The sequence below is a fragment of the Anabrus simplex genome, chromosome 1 (assembly GCF_040414725.1).
Source record: "Anabrus simplex isolate iqAnaSimp1 chromosome 1, ASM4041472v1, whole genome shotgun sequence".
Classification (NCBI taxonomy): Eukaryota; Metazoa; Arthropoda; class Insecta; order Orthoptera; family Tettigoniidae; genus Anabrus; species Anabrus simplex.
Window position 1 is genome coordinate 140586717 of NC_090265.1, and position 17374 is coordinate 140604090.

The 17374-nt window shown below is 41.5% G+C and overlaps 1 protein-coding gene across 1 annotated transcript in view; it reads left to right on the forward strand.

Annotated features, from left to right (window-relative positions):
- LOC136858114 (roundabout homolog 2) overlaps positions 1-17374 on the forward strand; it is a 195557-nt gene that overhangs the window by 16432 nt on the left and 161751 nt on the right. The gene's annotated exons all lie outside the window — the stretch shown is intronic.

A 17374-nucleotide genomic window follows, 5' to 3' on the forward strand; every position in this document is an offset into this window, starting at 1 on the left:
TGGCTTGAGAGACTGCGTCATCGTCTAAAAGGCCCGCCTCGCCCTTCAGGGGTGGAATGAGAACATTGCAGTAGTACAGTTTCCGTTCTCCACACTTCCTGCACACAGCCTTGTTGAACGTCTCACAGTGTAGCGCAGCTATTTATTACCTTGCGAGAATAACAAGCTTAACAATTGCACTGAGTGAGGCAGAGACAAAAGAGAACCTCGCTGAGCGACACACCGTCCACTGCAATGAAGTAAAGATGTAAGGTCATATACGGCGTAGGCTTGTGAAGTAGACCTACTTCTTCGAACCAAAGCTGAGCGTGAAATTCACAGAGCTGTATCCAAATGCACGTTCTCCTCCTTAACCATATTTTAATATTGCGTGCAATATTAGTCTGCACGTGTGACACTTGGAACATTTCAACAATGACATGCCATAAATTAAACTGTGGCACCTTATTACCTATTACACTTCTTCGTCTGCAAAATTTAACACTTGAAGGTTTTGTGTTTTGTTGCTTCTTTTCTTTATTTCTGCGTGTGACCTCCGTAAAGGCCTGGTGCAAGACTTTCGAGTTAGCGCCGATTAAGCACCACTTAGGTCCTACCTAAGATGATTTCTAATATTGAAGGTGGCAAAAACACTCATCCCGCGCATCATAGGAATTAGCCAATGAATGTTTAAATTCCACTCCCGGCCGAGAATCGAACGCGGGACCCCTTGAACCAAAGACCAGCATGTTTATCCATTTAACCACGGAGCCGAACAACACACGAATTAAACGCTAGGGATATGATCGAACAGTTTCGCGTTCTACAAGCAAAGAAGGCATTTCTTAAGGGCAGTCGCTCAAGTGGCGGATTCCTTATATGTAGTTTTCCTAGCCTTATCTTAAAAAATTTCAAAAAAAAAATGGAAATTTATTAAACACCTCCCTTGGTAAGTTATTCCAATCCCTAACTCTCCTTCCTATAAATGAATATTTGCCCCAATTTGTCCTCTTGAATTCCAACTTTATCTTCATATTGTGATATTTCCTACTTTTATAGACGCCACTCAAACTTATTCGTCTACTGATGTCATTCCACGCCATCTCTCCGCTGACAGCTCGGAACATACCACTTAGTCGAGCAGATCGTCTTCTTTCTCCCAATTCTTCCCAGCCCAAACTTTGCAACATTTTTGTAACGTTACTCTTTTGTCGGAAAACACCCAGAACAAATCGAGCTGCTTTTCATTGTATTTTTCCAGTTCTTGAATCAAGTAATCCTGGTGAGGGTCCCATACACTGGAACCATACTCTAGTTGGGGTCTTACCAGAGACTTATATGCCCTCTCCTTTACATCCTTACTACAACCCTTAAACACCCTCATAAGTATGTGCAGATATCTGTATCCTTTATTTACAATCCCATTTATGTGATTACCCCAAAGAAGATCTTTCCTTATATTAACATCTAAATGCTTACAATGATCCCCAAAAGGAACTTTCACCCCATCAACGTAGTAATTAAAACTCAGAGGACATTTCCTATTTGTGAAACTCACAACCCGACTTTTAACCCCGTTCATCAACATACCATTGCCTGCTGTCCATCTCAAAACATTATTGAGGTCACGTTGCAGTTGCTCACAATCTTGTAACTTATTTATTACTCTATACAGAATAACATCATCTGCAAACAGCCTTACCTCTGATTCCACTCCTTTACTCATATCTTTTATATATATAAGAAAACATAAAGGTCCAATAATACTGCCTTGAGGAATTCCCCTCTTAATTATTATAGGGTCAGATAAAGCTTCGCCTACTCTAATTCTCTGGGATCTATTTTCTAGAAATATAGCAACCCATTCAGTCACTCTTTTGTCTAGTCCAATTGCACTCATTTTTGCCAGTAGTCTCCCGTGATCCACCTATCAAATGCTTTAGACAGTCCATTTGACCTCCTGAATCCAAGATATCTGCTATATCTTGCTGGAATCCTACAAGTTGAGCTTCAGTGGAATAACCTTTCTTAAAACCGAACAGCCTTCTGTCGAACCAGTTATTAATTTCGCAAATATATCGTATACAATCAGAAAGAATGCCTTCCCAAAGCTTATATCCAACGCACGTCAAACTGACTGGCCTGTAATTTTCAGCTTTATGTCTATCACCGTTTCCTTTATCACAGGGGCTACTATAGCAACTCTCCATTCATTTGGTATAGCTCCTTCAACCAAACAATAATCAAGTAAGTAATTCAGACATGGTACTATTTCCCAACCCATTGTCTTTAGTATATCCCCAGAAATCTTATCAATTCCAGACGCTTTTCTGGTTTTCAACTTTTGTATCTTATTGTAAATGTCATTGTTATCTTATGTAAATTTTATTACTTCTTTGGCCTTAGTCTCCTCCTCTATCTGGACATTATCCTTGTAACCAACGATCTTTACATACTGCTGACTGAATACTTCTGCCTTTTGAAGATCCTCACATACACACTCCCCTTGTTCATTAATGATTCCTGGAATGTCCTTCTTGGAATCTGTTTCTGCCTTAAAGTACCTATACATACCCTTCCGTTTTTCACTAAAATTTGTATGACTGCCAATTATGCTTGCCATCATGTTATCCTTAGCTGCCTTGTTTGCTAGATTCAATTTCCTAGTAATCTCCTTCAATTTCTCCTTACTTCCACAGCCATTTCTAACTCTATTTCTTTCCAATCTGCACCTGCTTCTTATCTCTTAATTTCTCTATTATAATAAGGTGGATCTTTACTATTCCTTACCACCTTTAAAGGTACAAACCTGTTTTCACATTCCTCAACAATTTCTTTAAACCCGTCCCAGAGTCTGTTTACATTTTTACTTACCGTTTTCCACCGATCATAGCTACTTTTTAAAAGCTGCCTCAGCCACATGGTACAGCCTAATAGTCCTACTTTTAAGACTCCCTTTCTATCACATTTATTTTTAACTACGACAAAACAGCTTCATAATCACTAATACCAACTATTACATCGGTTTCTCTATAGAGCTCATCTGGTTTTACCAACACCACATCCATGATGTTCCCTTCTAGTTGGTTCCACCACTTTCTGAATCAGCTTACCATATTAACTTATTTGCCATTTGTTAGTCAAGCTTCCTGTCGTTCGCATTTCCTTCCCAATTGACATTATGGAAGTGAAACATGGACGATAACTAGCCCATAAAGAAAGAGAGTAGAAGCTTTCGAAATGTGGTGTTACAGAATAATGCTGAAGCGAGATGGATAGATCAAATCGCGAATGAAGAGATACTGAATCGAATCGGTGAGAGGAGACCGATTTGGCTAAATTTGACCAGAAGAAGAGATAGGATTATAGGACAAACTCAGGACCTATGCAGTTGGTTTTTGAGGGAAGTGTATGTGGTAAGAATGGTAGGGGGGTAGACCAAGGTGTGAATATGACAAGCAGATTAGAGCAGATGTAGGATGCAGCAATTACGTAGAAATGAAAAGGTTAGTACAGGATACGGTGGCATGGAGGGCTGCATCAAACCAGTCTACGGACTGATGACTCAAACAACAACAAATTTTTAGGTCCGTGTTGAATTGCTTTCTGAGCCAAAATTGGCACAGTTCAATCCCGACTCACTCCAGAGGTATTGGAAGGCGTTGAAATACTCCAGCCTTGTCAGCAGCTTTACCGACACATAAAAGGAATTCCTGCGGGGCGAATTTAGACTAGCAAGAACAGCAAATAGCAGTTAGTTGGATGCGAAACCAAGAACGTTATTATTTATAATATTAGGGTCCAATAACACCGAGCGGTGTGGTTATGAAGCCAAGCTCTGCATTCGGGAGGCGAGTGGACTCCAAACTCACTGTTGAGAGTCCTGAGAATTATTTTCTGTGGTTTCCCATTTTCACTTCTTGGCAAAAGCCGGATAGTTCCTATTCATAGGCCACAGCCGATTCCTCCCACCATGTGGTGTTCCTATTGAACATTTCACTCGAAGAGTGGTGGTGATGATAATTGTTTTAAGAGGAAGTAAAACTAGGCAACTATCCTCTATATAACACTAATCAGAGAAAAAGTGGAAGGGATCCGACGCTACGAAAAATGAAACTATCGACCAAAGAAAGACCAGGGCCACGAAGGGTTTGATAATGAAAGTCTCCCTAGGCCTAGAAAGCTGTAATACCGTCGGAGTCGAAAACGAACAAGAACAAGAGAAAAATAAAAGAGCAAGAGCTGACCATGAAAGGTCAGGTGGGATAGATGAAAGTGAGGAACCTGGAACAAATAAGTGGAAGCAATGCTAGGACTCAGCTATGGGCCACGTGGTCGCCAACCCACGCTCCTAAGTTAAAAGCCCTGGGGCCGCTTTTAGTCGCCTCTTACAACAGGCAGGGGATACCATGGGTCTTATTCTACCTCCCCCATCCACAGGGTATATCGCTCGAAGATGCCGGTATTCGAACCCAGGGCATTCGGCTGGCAAGCTACTCCACCAGGGTAACGCATGTGCTGACGATGATACATTTAATGCAAATAGCATGGAATTATAAAGCTCTTTCAGTCCGGAAATGTAAGTCTAGAAGATGGAAAAAAAATCTGGAGAAAGAATGACGGACAGAGGACAATGAAGACTAGAAAGAATCAAGATGACTTTACTGCGGTAGAGTCTAAATTAATCCGCTTGTGTAGTGGTTAGTGTGATTTTAGTTGCCACCCCCGGAGGACCGGATTCGATTCCCGGCTCTGCCATGAAATTTGAAACGTGGTACGAGGGCTGGAACGAGGTCCACTCAGCCTCGGGACGTCAGCTGAGTAGAGAGGTGTTCGATACCCACCTCAGCCATCCTCGAAGTGGTTTTCCGTGGTTTCCAACTTCTCCTCCAGGTGAGTGCCGTGATGGTATCTAACTTAAGGCCACGGCCGCTTCCTTCCCTCTTCCTTGTCTATCCCTTCCAATCTTCCCATCCCGCCATAAGGCCCTTGTTCAGCATAGCAGGCGAGGCCGCATTTGCGAGGTACTTGTCCTCCTCCCCTGTTGTATCCCTCCGATCCAAAGTCTCACCCTCCAGGACACTGCCCTTGAGGCGGCAGAGGTGGGATCCCTCGCTGAGTCCGAGAGGAAAACCAACCTTGGAGGGTAAACGGATTATGAAAAAACAAGTCGAAATTAACATATGATACACAGTAGCAATGCATGCCCATGTGTATGTTGTAGACACAAACTGTGTTTGTCTGCATGCAGGGAAACGTGGTGCAGAGAACTGTGGTAATGTTAGAATCAGCTAAATTTAGAGGGAGTTAGGAGCGGGTGGTGATTATGGGAAGGGCGTAGCATTGCGAAGAGGGGTCGTTTAAATGTATGACATGAACTTATCGACAGCTCATATTTTAACACGTGCTGTTGAGTTGAAAGATGAATGTAGAAAGCTGCTATGAACATGTGCGATAAATATTGTTAATGTTCTTCGCAATCTCCATTTGTGACAAAGTTAATGTTTGTTTTGCCTCTTGTAGAATGAATTGTATCCATTTTATTATCAGTAGCCCTGCCCCATATATCATCGAACGAAACGCTAGAAATCCAGATTTACTTTTTAAGTACTAACATTTTAACCCTCGGGAGTCTCTGTAAAACAGACCTTGTGGAACGAACCAGGGGAGAAGTAGAATATAAGGTCCTTAAATGAAGAGATGAACTTGATCCTTCGGCATTATTTTACCTTTCCACACCGTCCGGATACCCTTAAGCATTTACAGATACTCCCATAAATATTCGGTCACTCTGATTTTTGACACACTTTTATTGGATTGTTATTCTTACACTATAATTATAACCTATGATACAATGAAACATGTAAAAACGCAAGGTCAAAGCAAAGTCACCTCCGGACAGGCCAGGAAGGCCCTTGGAGGAATGGAAGGTAAAGGCTTCCACTATTGTTAACCTCGGCACGTGATGGGGTAGAGTGGTTAGCTCTACACTCGGCCACCTTTGCCCCCAGGAATTAACCTGGTACTCATTTTTGGTGTAGGCAGAGTGAACCTCAGAGCCATATGCACCTCCGAAAGTGGAAATCTTAAATTTTACGACTTCTGACGGGGATTCGAACCCACGTCCTTCCGGGCGAACCGAGCACGCCTTTACCGCCTCGGCCAGGCAGCCCCTAATGAAACATATAGGAAAACATAACACATTCTACAAACAATGCTGGGGCTGTACCTTAATTAAGGCCACGGCCGCTTCCTTCCCACTCCCAGCCCTTTCCTGTCCCATCGTCGCCATAAGACCTATCTGTGTTGGTGCGACGTAAAGCAACTAGCATTCTACAAACATTGTGATATAAGTCAAACACTTCTGACAATCATTAGTCCTTTCAGTCCGGAAATGTAAGTCTAGAAGATCGAAACCAAACCAAACCCCATGGCACTACAGCCCTTGAAGGGCCTTGGCCTACCAAGCGACTGCTGTTCATCCCGAAGGACTGCAGATTACGAGGTGTCGTAATCATGATCTTTTATCGTTATAATTTAGATACACCTTGTAAATGAGAATAAAGGTTTAATTTTAATACAAACGTTTTTCAATATTTGGACACGCCAATAAAATTGCCTGCTTTGACAAAGTAATTGAATTAATGCAAATTCAGTAATCAGATGTAAAATTAAAAAAAAAAACTTTGACACCACTAACGAAAAGGAACCCAAGTTTTTAAATGAATGAAGGAAGGGGGTGTCATATTTCATTCATCAAATAAATATCTTCAGGCACAGAAAAAGACACATTCAGTATTTGTTAATAAATAGCAATACATTAAGCAAATAAGCACGTCGTTCACGCAGTTTTTTATGATTGCGAGTCACACTACCTCATGTTTTACGAGGTATCCAAACCACAGGGACTTGGCAATTCATTTCTTATGTTCTGCCTCTGACGCCTCAAAAATATTCGGCCACTATGTAACAAACAACATAAACTCGCATAATTCACAACCCTGTTACACATTCAGTACTTTGTAGGTCCACCTTGATGTTTTATGACCACTTCCAGTCGATTCGGCATACTAGCGATAACTTTCTAGATATAATCAGGGCTTAACGCCGCCCATCCTTGTAGCAGTCTCCTCTTCAAGTCTGTGAGGGATCTTGGCGGCCGCAACTGCAGAGCTGTCTTTATTTGACTCCACAATATTCTCGATGGGGTTCAGGTTGGGTGATTGTGGTGGAGTCTCCAAAACCTTTGGGCAGTTGTACAGCAGCCACTCCCTGACAAGGTACGACTTGTGCTTGGGGTCGTTATCTTGGTAGAACTTGAAAGTACTCTATATACCAAGTTGTTCCGCAGATTGTCGCAATTTTTTTTTTTTTGGATAGCCAAATATCCCTCTTTTGTCAAAGTATGTTCAGTGAAACTCAGTGCACCAATCCCGTTCGATGCAACACATCCCCACACCATTGCACTTTCTCCACCATGTTTTACCGTTGCTTGTAAATTGCTTGTTTTCAGCAACTCGTTACGTTTCCGCCACACCAATTGCTTTCCATCGAACCTGAAGACGTTGAACTTTGACTCATCAACAAATAACATACCCTCTCTCTAAGCAATGGGTTTGCTTACGTAGGTTTTTGCGAACTCTAGCCGCTTCTTTTTATTTACCGCACTAATGTATGGTTTCCTCCTAGCTCTTCTCCCAAAGAACTCATTCCTTTGCAGTGCTCTTCGCACGGTGTTAGTACCCACATTTTTCCGCACTCCTCTAAAACAGCTGCTGCCCGTTTCTTTTCATATTCCGCAGCACAAACCGCTCCTCTCGTTCTGCCAGCCTTCTTGGTCTGCCTGTCTGGGGAACTGAATGAATTCTGTCTTCATTTTTGAATCGTCTTATTATACCTCCAATTGTTGTTCTGTTTATATTAAGCATCTGCAATATCTTTCTATGCGATTTACCTCGAGCGAGATGGAATATCACGAGCTGGGGTTCTTCAGACGTGGTATTGTGTTGTCTTTTGCGCCCTATTTGATACCAGTCCGCAACACTGCAGCAGATGACTTCGGCACAACGTGTCTTGCGGCACCGCACTACTGAATTTAAAGTTTTGCAACGCTATGTGCCCTGTCCCTGTCGACGAACACAGCGGCAATCCCGGCCTTTCCGGGTGATCGAATATTTATTTATTTATTTATTTATTTATTTATTTATTTATTTATTTATTTATTTATTTATTTATTGTGCTTCAGACAGGTACAAACCTAATTATGTGAAACACATATACATATACTATTACATTAGATAAAAACAAATATTAAATTAAAATTATAATACCTCTTATGAAAGTCCTTGTAAAATAAAGTCATAAATGAAATAAAAAATACACTTTTCTTCAGTAACATAGTATTACAAATATTCAGTTACATATCCACATATTATAACAAGGTACTTAAAATATTACAATTAAAATTATTTACGAACTGCTTTAAAGCTGCATTAGTACTGTAATTATACATGATGGTAGTGATGTTATCGAAGATAATAATGATGATGAGCTAGATGGTATAACTAGAAACTAGAATATTAACTAAAGTTATGAGGCTAACAATGGGAATCAGCAAAGTGGGATTTTAACTTAGAACAGAAAACAATTAAGTTATTTGTTTACATTGTTTTACTATGGATGTGTATGTAGTTGCAAATATATCTATTCTATACTCATTGCTATATTTATTAAATATTTTCATTGAGTTTAACACTGGAGGCATGCCATTTCACCCATGTGCGCAGTGCCCTTTCTTTTACAGCATACTGTACATCAATGCTCCGTGATTCCTGTTCGGCATAAGCAACAGCATGTAATTCCATTACTTGGACACATTTGTTTTCACATTCTGCTCATGGTTGCGTCATTTTGATCACGTGATCACTTATTCGTGGATTTTATCAGTGGCCGAATATTTATGGGAGTGACTGTACCTGTGTTTTCATTACTGAAATATTGTTAATTTCTTAACTGTAATAATGGTCATAATAATTATTATATACAGAGTGGTCTACCAGTCCCTTATAATTTAGTGTTGTTTTTTACGTTCCACCGTTACAGATAAGTCTTTTTTTTGCTAGGGGCTTTACGTCGCACCGACTCAGATAGGTCTTATGGCGACGATGGGATAGGAAAGGCCTAGGAGTTGGAAGGAAGTGGCCGTGGCCTTAATTAAGGTACAGCCCCAGCATTTGCCTGGTATGAAAATGGGAAACCACGGAAAGCCATCTTCAGGGCTGCCGATAGTAGGATTCGAACCTACTATCTCCCGGATGCAAGCTCACAGCCGCGCGCCTATACGCGCACGGCCAACTCGCCCGGTACAGATAAGTCTAATGGCGACGAAGATATAGGGAAGGGCTAGGAGTGGGAAGGAAGCGGCCGTGGCCTTAAGGCCTTAATTAACGTACAGTCCCAGCATTCGTGTGGTGTGGAAATGGGAAACCACAGAAAACTATCTTCAGGCCTACCGACACTGGTGTTCGAACCCATTATCTCCAAAATGCAAGCTCACAGCTGCGCGCCCATAACTGCACGGCCAGCACGCTCGATAATTTAGTTTAATGCAATCGGCAGTTTAAATATGACCTTACCGGACAAAAAACTAGTTACCCTAGTGCGCACACACAGATGGATCATTAAGCCTGTCCAGATGGCGCTGCGAACGAAGTTTCGTACTCAACCGCACGCGCACTGCCTCTGCGTGAGCATAAGGTAGCAGCGCATCAGTTAGACATTGACGTTTCAAGCGGACATGGGTAGATGTAAGGATGTGACAGAGTGGAAGAAAGGGGCAATCGTACTTGGCCATGCCTATGGCCATTCGGTGCGTGAAGTTGTTGGACTTGTTGGTGTTTCGCAGCGGACTGTTCATTGTGCTTACAGGCAGTGGTGTACTAAAAGTGGCCACGAAACACGACGTGAGAAAATTGTGGTCGGAAATGAACCTGACTGAGAGGGATCGGCAACGCGTTTCACGGCTTGTGAATCAAAATTGCTTCCAAACCCGACAGGAATTGCTGCAGTCAGTGAATGACGGTCCATTCCAACCTGTTAGCGAGAGAACATTGCGACGGAACTGCATGCAGTGAACATTTGGACTCGGTCACCTCGCAAGAGGCCATTGCTCAAGCAGGGACATGCAGCTGTGCGCCTTCAATGGGCTAGAAATCATCGAACGTTGACAGTAGGTGAGTTAATGTCATCTGAAGAATCACGTTCATGCCTGTATTCCAATGACGGGCGTCGTTGATTGCACCGAAGGCCAAATGAAGCATTTCATCCTGGATGTGTGCAAGGTCAGGTTCAAGCCGGAGGTGGGTCTGTGATGTTTTGGGGGTATTTTTCGTAACATGGATTGGACCCGCTCACTGAGGACAGCATGTTTGTTTGAACATTCTGGATGATAGGTGTTGCCTTTCAGTCAACATCTGCATGATGAGTATGCTATTGATACCCCGATTGTTCAAGATGACAACAGCAAAGTTCATCGGGCTGGACACATATGTGACTAGTTTTATGAACACTCCCCCACCCTATTACATCTCGATTGGCCTACAAAATCACCTGACTTGAACCCCAGTGAAAATCCGTGGGACATGTCGGAACAGCGGGTTAAACGCCGACATCCCCGCAATTTGGTAGAATTGCGCCATTGAATCCTCAGCGAGCGCCTTAACCTGGATGCGACGTACTTGTGCAACCCTGTGGACTCACTTCCTAACCGAATCAAGGCGGTTATCAAGTCCAGAGATGGAGTTACACGGTGTTAAATGATGGTTGTGATGATTTCTCCAGGGGTGACTTAATTGTTTGTCCGGTGAGTTTATCTGTCCCTGTTCCTTCCTATATAGCACTAGTACAGTCTGTTACGGTTTAAACTCAACAATACAGACAGAATCGTTTAGTGCCTATGGTAATTCAATTATAGGAGCTACGAATAACACGTTAGGACAGGAAGTGTGTATTAAGCCAATGGACTGCGAACTTACTGCCGAGTGCCAGGCTTAAGCCTCATTCACAATGCAAACGTAACCGTAAACTTAACGACGTAACGTAACCGTAAAATCAACGTAACATTTGTGGTATTCACTATGGAGGAACGTAACATTAACGTAAAGAGTACACAGCAGCCAATCAAACACTGCCATGTTATTTAGCACGGAAGTCTGGTTTTGGGCTATCTCGCAGTTTTATATTTCAATACCTCGATGGATTCAAACAACGTGGTAGCGGAATTCATAGTACTTCAAACATCTATTGCTTTGCTCCTGGAGCTGTGTAGGTCTACGGTACCTGAAAAGGCGATCTAAACAACGGTGCAGAAAATGGGTTCATCCCTTGAATCAAAGAAGGTTATCTCAGGGCAATTTCGGTAATCTACTGTAAGAAATGACCCTCATCAGTTCGTTTTGTACATGCGGATGAAACCTGAACTGTTCGCCTTTCTTACGATTCGCTTCCCCTTTTCTAATAAAAAGAAATGTAAGGTCTCCTTTACCGACATCTATGACCCTATCTATCACACCCTGATGAGATGTCTGGATCTATTTGTTTGGATGATATCGTCTTCGTAAACTAGTAGTGCGTCATAATGTTAAGAAATATACAGGGACACTGTTTTATTTATGACAGGGATTGTCTCGTCCGTTCAGAGACAGACTCCAATCCCTGGCTTTCATTTTATTCGGTTCTGAAAGGATCCGTTTGTATCAGATGTTACGTAGCGCAGTAGTTTTGAAATCGTGATTCCTTCAGAAACAGGAATGCTGATGTAAAGGTTGTATTATTGGCACTTGTAATGCTATTGACGAAATGTTTTCAGGGCGACACAGTCCTGGAGTTCATGAGGTAATTGACGATGGACGGGTGAAATTTATTGTTATGTATTAATGATGAGTGATGACCGACTGATGTTGCTGCTGTTGTTGTTGTTTAAAGGGCCCTAAGATCTAGGTCATCGGCCCTGTTGTACAAGCGCCTGTTTATCAGGATGAGGGACATTCCAGGCAGCGTCTAACACAATCTCTTCGTGTTGATCAGACGATATATGAGCATCTCTAATAAGAGGTTTCCATCCAAGTGCCTCAGTTGCAGGCAAACGTCGTCCAATATTCGGAACGTATTGGCTGTCGGGGTTGTTCTCTCAGCAAATCGCTTATCGTACAGGCGTTGTGACTGCCATTACTTCTATCATGTATCGTGATATACGAGTAATATATCAACTTATTCGTCACTCGAATATCTCACGAGAATATGTCAGTAAAAATAATTATGCTCGCTTACACTACACGAATAAATGAACAAGCTTTGTATCGTGAACTTTTTTTCCACAGATCCGGAATTCAGGCAGCATATGTGCTGAAAAAAGAGTAGTTGTTGGCGCTGTGCAACATTCCCTCTCGTAGAATAGACAATAAACGGTTTCATACAAAATGACCAAATTTATTGTAGCCTAATAAAGCTGAAGCAAAAATACAGGTACTTCTAACACTCAGGTTGTATTGTCAAGTCCCTAAGCCAATAAATGCGCAGCACCCGCTATGGCTCGTCACGGGGTTGACTGTGTATTTGGTGCGTGCTGCTATCTGGTGGAACACAGTTCTCAAGGGCGGGTTGCAGCACGGCCGACTCGATGCGTCGCTCTAACTAGCTCCTTACCGGCCTTGACAATCAGGTCCACGCACTGTAATCGGAATAGTTACACAGCTCGACTCGTGGCGCTGGCGGCCTGTCTATTTGTGGTAGAAAGGCATACTTCTTTATGGAAAATATATTGACTTTGATTGCCGATTTATCGTAATTTAGAGTTATGGAGAATGTTACATAGGTTAATGCTGTTAAAATGATTAATCCTAAAGGTTACTTTCGTTGATATTTGCCAAAATAATGTCGTGAAATGAAATTGCGGAGAGATGGAGTAGTCCAGCTGACGTTCTGATATTGACTCTGATTGGCGATTTATCTTAATTTAGGGAATAAAGGAGTATGTTACATTGACTAATGCCATTTAAATGATTAACCCTAAAGGGTACTTGCATTGATACGTGCCAAAATAACGCCGTAAAATGAAACTGCGGAGAGATGGAGTAGTCCAACTGACGTTCCTTAACTGTGAGGTTTAATGGTAATCGCTTTTATTATCATGGCATTTAGATACATAGAAGAACTTACTACAATACTTTTCTCTTCTGATGAGATGAAGAGTCGTTGTTCCGAGATTTCTTCAAGTGCTACTCTAAGGAAGGGAGCTAGACAAAACATAAAAGTCTTACTTTTTCTGTATTCATTGTATGGATAACATAAATATTTTGACTCAAATATGTTTAAATTTTAATTTCAGTATATATAGTTTCAGATTATATTTCATTCATTACTTGCACTAGAATTTTAAATACCGGACGAGTTGGCCGTGCGGTTAGGGGCGCGCAGCTGTGAGCTTGCATCCGCGAGATAGTGGGTTCGAATTCCACTCTCGGCAGCCCTGAAGGTGGTTTTCCGTGGTTTCCCATGTTTACATCAGACTGTACCTTAATTAAGGCCACGGCCAATTCCTTCCCACTCCTAGCCCTTTCGTATCTCACCGTCGCCATAAGACCTATCTGTGTCGGTACGACGTAAAACAAATAGCAAAAAAGAAGAAGCATTTTAAATACAAATTCAGTGAGAAAAAAAGTACTTTGAGTAAATATATTGTAAAATTTCATTGCTCAGGTAAGAACACTTCATACGTTGGCCTTACCATGATAACAGTAGTGGTTCTTACTTGTCATTGTTTAAATGTTAAACTTCAGATTATCTTGGATAAAAATGTGTTGTGTTGCTGTCATATAGCAAATACGACTACGCCTAAAGGATTATTAAATGAAAGGTAATTTAGGGGTAAAAGTACCCGACTAGCGTGATTAGCTGCCTCTCCCGGAGGCCCGGCTACGATTCCTGGTCCTGCCACGAAATTTCAAAAGTGGTACGAGGGCTGGAACGGTGTCCACTCAGTTTTGGGAGGTCAAAAGAATAGAGGGGTGATCGATTCCCATCTCAGGTACCCTGGAAGTGGTTTTGCATAGTTTCCCACTTCTCCAGGCAAATGCGGGGATGGTACCTAACTTAAGACCACGGCCGCTTCCTTCCCTCTTCCTTGTCTATCCCTTCCAAGCTTCCCATCCCCAACACAAGGCCTCTGTTCAGCATAGCAGTTGCGATCGCCTGGGATAGCTACTGGTCATCCTTCCCAGTTGTATCTCCCGACCCGATGTCTCACGCTCCAGGACACTACCCTTGAGGTGATAGAGGTGGGATCCCCCGCTGAGTCGGAGAGAAAAGCCAACCCTGGATGGGTAAACTGATAAAGAAAGAAAGAAAGAAAGAAAGAAAGAAAGAAAGAAAGAAAGAAAGAAGATAAATACCAGAAATAGAAACGGAAAACGAAGATGAAAGTGCTAACTGCTTTGCGCCATTCCGTAATTTTGTGCTGGTCTACAGAGAATTCGTGAAATGATAGTGTCCCTTTGCTCTTTTTACCTGTTCGAAATACAAAAAGGCACACAGCAATACATATTCAAATATTTCCAAACACAGTTAAAGAAAAGCATCACTACACCATTAAAAAAACGAATTAGCGTATAAATTAAAATTATTGTTTAGGACGAAGTTACAGCGAGAAATCACTTTAAGTCACTCATTACATTTGCTCTTGTTTGCAGAAAATTTCTTTTAAAAATAATCACCACACTACACAATAATACATTAAACTTACTAGCGCATAACTATCAGCTCTCAATATCAAGCCAACAAGCACCTCATTGCGAACACATTGCCAACATTTACGACAGCAAAACAATATAAATAAAACTGGAAATGCGGCAATTTGCGGTATACAGCTTCCTCTCAGTGACTAGGAAGCCAGCGCTCCAGAATCATTATGGTGAAACTTTCCGATTACAGGTTTATGCTGGGCTTCACAAGCGATTGTCAAGGCCGGTATAAGGAGCGCAGCGAGGGATCCAGTCGGCCGTGGTTGCAGACCGCATCGGGCCGAGATATGAGACGCACCGAATGTCCTTGTTCTGTTCCATTATCAGCTCCCTCGTCGTCTCTGCATGGCTGACCTCCTTTACCACCTCTTTAATTATGTCAATATCTTCGCAACTCCACGGCCCAGGATTGCTTTCCACTCCTCCAATTACCAAAAGCACCGCGATCACAATCGCTGCCAACACCATTTCAAAGTACATAATTAATACCACGTTTTGGTTCCACATACCTGGTGTGTTCTGTAGTTATCCCAACAGTCGAGGACCGTTCGGTAGAATTCTATACCTATCCCCATTTCACTTACATAACTTAGCACTCAGCACTCCCGCAGACACGTCTGCTTCGCTTGCAGGGCTCCAATTGATTGGAGTCTGATATAACTTCCACTTACTTGTGTCAGGCCCCTCATTTTCACCTTTGCTATCTGACCACCCTTGGTCAACAGTTGTTTCTTTCCGATGTATTAGGTTTGTGAGGCCTAGCGAGTATTTCATTTCCACGCCTTCGTGGCCTCACTTCCTTTTGCCGTACCTTCATTTTTCGAACACTCTGAGCTCTTCCTTTTTCCTTTCCATCAGTGTTAGTAGTCGCACAGATGTACTTTTCTTAAAAAAGCCAAACGAAATTTTCCCTTTGCTGAAATCAAGTGATCATGAATATGTCTTTAATAAATGAAACTCAAGTTCATAACACTCTGTTTATTCAGATCCTATTGGAAAATAGACTATATCTGATCTAACTGTATAATTATTGAATATTTTATTATACGAGACAATCATCTACACTTGGCAAACAATGTTATATCAAGAAGAACTGCAACTGTACGTCAAAGGAACAAAGGGGATTGGTACAGTAAACAAACTTCAAAATTTGGACATTTTGAATAATTTTTATTTCAGCTCCTACTGTATGTACAACAACGAAACTTTCTAAATGAGGCATACTACATGTTTACTATGCAAGCACATATCTCAGGATTGATTTTGGCATTATCAAACTCACTAATTAATTATTCAAAATGGCGGCTCTTTGTGTGTCTGTGCTCACCGTTTCCTTCATAGCTGGTGTCTTATCAATATATCAGTGTTCTGCTTTTTTAAATGTACTGATTGAAGTTTCAGCTACAAAACTGACCACTTCCAGGGCGATATTTAAAAAAATTAGTATTTTTAATTTTGTGTTACACAAATATTGCATATTTTGCTCTTTTTTGTTGCATGTTGATACTTTTTTCAAACAATTATCAACCCTAGGCACATGAGTTTGGTCAGTTTTGGAGACTCTATCACTAAGATCATGAGAGAAAAGTGTCATTGTAATGCACCGTATAATTTAGGAGTTACAAGGGAAATTATTTTGAAAAATATAGTTTTGAGAAAATGAGCTGCAAATTATCTGACCCCTGTAAAGACACAGCAGCCTTCCAGGGGCTGCTAAAATGTTCCTGGGACATAGGATGTTCCCTCTAAAGCAGTTTTCACAGCTTCATTTTCCAGTCTTAATCTTCTTCTGCTTTGTCTGACCTGTTTTGTGGCTTCTCAAACCCTTTTTTCCAGCAGACTTCATACGCACCACGTCCTCTTATAGCACTGCACGTTCACAAAAGACACCAGGATTCATGCCCATTTTTTTGCAGCACAACCAACATACTCTTCGCTCCATCATTAAACGTCATAACTAAATTATTTGTGGCAATCTTCACAATTGTCTTTCCACAGAATCCAGTTTTTGGGCACACATTCCAAATCCTAGCATTGAGAGACTCTTTAGCATTCTGTGTATAACCTCCTAAACACCTTTTCAACAGTTTAGTAGCAACTAAATCCTTGAGAACAGGCTTAATCACATCCATAACAGCTGGAGGTAATGTGTTTCTGTGTTTGTATTTTTGACCTGTGCCTGCAGTGACAGTTCGCTAGTACGGGCACCAGGAATTGTCTCCTTCTGGGCAGAAGTAATGAAGTGGATTTTCGTCAGATTAGTTTTTATGGTACCAAATAGCCCAGATAGCAGCTCTCATATCATTTACTGGTGTTGAATTACTTTTTATGCCATTTCCATAGTTCGTCGTCACAGTATTTATTGCAGAATCTGTCAGTCTGTTTTTTCAAGACAGTAATTTGTCAACATCTCGTAACAAAATGAAAAGATGATAAGTCTTTGTTTATGTTTACAGAGTAAATGACTAACTAAAATGGCTATAAGTATCAAATATAAAACACTTCGCTTCCAAAGTGCATATATGCATAAGATATTCCACTTTCAGAACAACGATCCCACGAAAATGGGCTTGAAAGTGAATAGTCACTATGTGGGCATG